This window comes from Octodon degus, unplaced genomic scaffold (assembly GCF_000260255.1).
Source record: "Octodon degus isolate 3935 unplaced genomic scaffold, OctDeg1.0 scaffold00174, whole genome shotgun sequence".
Lineage (NCBI taxonomy): Eukaryota > Metazoa > Chordata > Mammalia > Rodentia > Octodontidae > Octodon > Octodon degus.
Window position 1 is genome coordinate 233,048 of NW_004524750.1, and position 3,021 is coordinate 236,068.

A 3,021-nucleotide genomic window follows, 5' to 3' on the forward strand; every position below is an offset into this window, starting at 1 on the left:
TGTCGGGGAGAGGAGATTATCTGAACATTTATTGTGAAGGTATTGGGATTCTTTCCTTGCTTGCTACTTACTCAGTGTTTGCAGGCTGGTTTCTTGAGTTGTTTTAACATGGGTTGCAGCAAGCAAGAGTTTTATTTTATTTTATTTTTTATGTATTTAGGACAGGGTCTACAAGGTTGACAGGGTCTCACTATGTAGATCGGACTCGTAATGATTCTTCTGTTTTCAGCCTCCCAAGTGCTGGGTTTACTAGGCATGAGACATCACTCCCAGTCTCAATGAGTGCCCCAGAGGTGGGGCTGGTGCTGGGAATGAACCCCAGCGCCTGTGCTCTGCTTAGGCAGCCACTGCCTAGAGTTCAATTTTATTTTTATTTATTTTATTTTATTTTTTTATAGAAATGTACCATTTTATTACGAAGAGTCTCACAGAAAATTAAAGTTTCTCAAAAAGGGAAAGCTAGACTACCAACCTCCACCTGCAGACCTGGGAAGACAGGGCAGTGTGAGCTGCTTAGCTCATTTGGGGCCATGTAAAGGTGTAAGAAAAGAAAACCTAAAAATGGCAGATGTTACTGTAGGAGCCCGAAGAACAGGGGCCCTGAGATGTACCACCCTTCCAGAACACTTAACACTAGACAGGCCCTTGGCATGTCAGGATTTCATCTTATGGCTGCATCACTTCCATCCAGATCTGTACCTTTATGACTTAAAACTAAGACTTAGGGAGGGGTGGGGAGCACGATCACTGCTAGAAATGTTCTCCCAGCACAGCTGCCCTGCACTCAAGGGCCCTGGCTCCCCTCTAGTTCCTGGGGACATTTATATTTCGTATATTTTAATATAAATACACAGAGAAACAGGAAATATAAAATCTGAGGGGTTAGAGAGAAAAAAGCCAGGAACATGGCAAGAAGCCTGAGCTGGAAAGAGCTTCTTAGGCCAACTTGACCTCCTCTTTGACCCCTTTGGCTTCTGGCTTCTCCTCCTTGGTCCTCTCCTCTCTGTCACCTCTTTCTTCTCTTCTAGTTCTTTCTCTTTTTCATCCTCTGTTTTGACTGTTGGCTTTCTTGAAGTTGGAAGAGTTCTTGCGGCCATCTTCACCCTCCTCATCTGAGTCAGAGAACTCTTCCTCACAGGCAATGTACTTGTCAGAAGAACAGACTGAGATATGCTTGTCAGGGTCTTCTTCATCCTCATCACCACTATCCTGAGGAATGGCATCCTCAGGAATTGCCTGCATTTGAACCCCATGTGAGTGGGGCAGTATTGTCAGGTTCTCAAAGAGCCACTGTTTGATCTTCTCCAGGTACTCATTAGTGTTCTGGTTAGTCATATTGGAAGGACTGATGTGAAGCTTGAAATCTGGTCCAAAGTATTCAAAGTAGTCATTATATGGGAGTTCACTAGCGATCTCTGTGTCTAGGGCCATGGCTGTTTCATATGTCCAGCACCAGGCAACATTATGAATGGTGTAACTACCTCTTCCCAGCATCAGCATAGGCAGGTTGAAGCTTTTGACAAACTCCACACACTTAGCATGCCGTTTGATGGTTAGATTGAAGCAACCCAGCCGATCCCCAGAGAGGGAGTCTGAGCCACACTGTAAGACCACTGCACAAGGCTGGAACATCTCCATTACTTTGGATATGGCCGGCTTGAAAATGGCCTCATAGGACTCTTCATCAATCCCATCTCGGAGTGGGTAGTTAACAGCATAATACTTGCCTTTGTCAGCCCCAGTATCCCGTAGGTCCCCAGTTCCTGGGAAGTACTCTCCATATTTATGAAACGACACAGTCATGACCCAGTCTGTGGTATAGAAGGCCTCTTCCGCGCCATCGCCATGGTGAATATCAGCATCAGTATACAGCACTCCCTGGTGATTCTTTATCATTTCCACAATGGCCAAGACGATACCATTGATGTAACAGAAACCAGATGCCTCAGACTTCTTTGCATGGTGCAGGTTCCCAGCCCAATTCACAGTGATGTCCACCTGCTGCTTATTAAGTTTCACAGCACTTGTTACAGAGCCACCAGTGGACAGCTGACAGAACTCAAATGGGCCATCAGATACTGGACATTCCTCACCAGTGTTGAAGCTCTGCATCTGCTTGCTGTACTCGGACATGTTATCTGGACGGATGGAGCACAAGAGCTTAATGTAGTCATTGCTGTGGTGCTTGGTCATCTCCCCAGCACTGGCCTTGTGAGGGCGATAGATTTCCATCTTTCGGTAGTTGAGCAGCAGACAGTGAGTCACGCGGATTCAGTGAGGGTTCATTGGATGGCCTTGTCCATAATCATAATTTCCAACATCCTTGTTGTAGTAGTAACAGACTTTCCTCCTGGTGCCCTGAGTCTGTGCTATCTTGCTGCCTCCAGTCCCTTGCATCAGTTGGTCCGAGAGTTCAAGTTTAATGAAAACCTTTTTATTTAAGAATGGAATAAAGGCCAAAAAAGATGACTTTTTAACATTTATTAAATTTCTATTAATAAGCATTTCCCCTAAAGAAAATAAAATACAAAGAATAAAAATTTTTTTTTGTTGTTTGAACATTATTATTTCACCATGTAAATAGGCACACTGCTAGATACATGCTCATTTAATCCTCACAACTAATCTATGTGATATGTACTATTATCTTCCTTTTATTGATAAAAGACTGAAGCATAAGACATTGGGTCTTCAGACAGATAGTGAGGTTAAGCTTAACAGCCTAGGTTGTATGGTAATAACAATAAACTTCTCTTCTGGAGGGTTAACAACCTAAGTTTGCAGACCAAAATTAGAGAAAAAAGAGGGCCTCAAGGAAAGCCAACATTTTGGCTCTAGCCTCCCAAGATCAATTAAGACTCAGGACATATGAGAACTTGTACTGTAATGTCACATAACTCAGTAGTGTCCCAAATTTTCTGATCAAGAAGATTATGGGGTCAAAGAGGAAAGTGATTGATGATGTAGAATGTGCCTAAGGAGAGTCACATGGAGAGAAAACATTCTCTCAGGCTTTCACAG

At 43.5% G+C, this 3,021-nt stretch overlaps 1 pseudogene; it reads right to left on the reverse strand.

Annotated features, from left to right (window-relative positions):
- Positions 1–936: 936 nt before the first annotated feature.
- LOC101561213 lies at positions 937–2,397 on the reverse strand (annotated as a pseudogene).
- Positions 2,398–3,021: the final 624 nt, after the last annotated feature.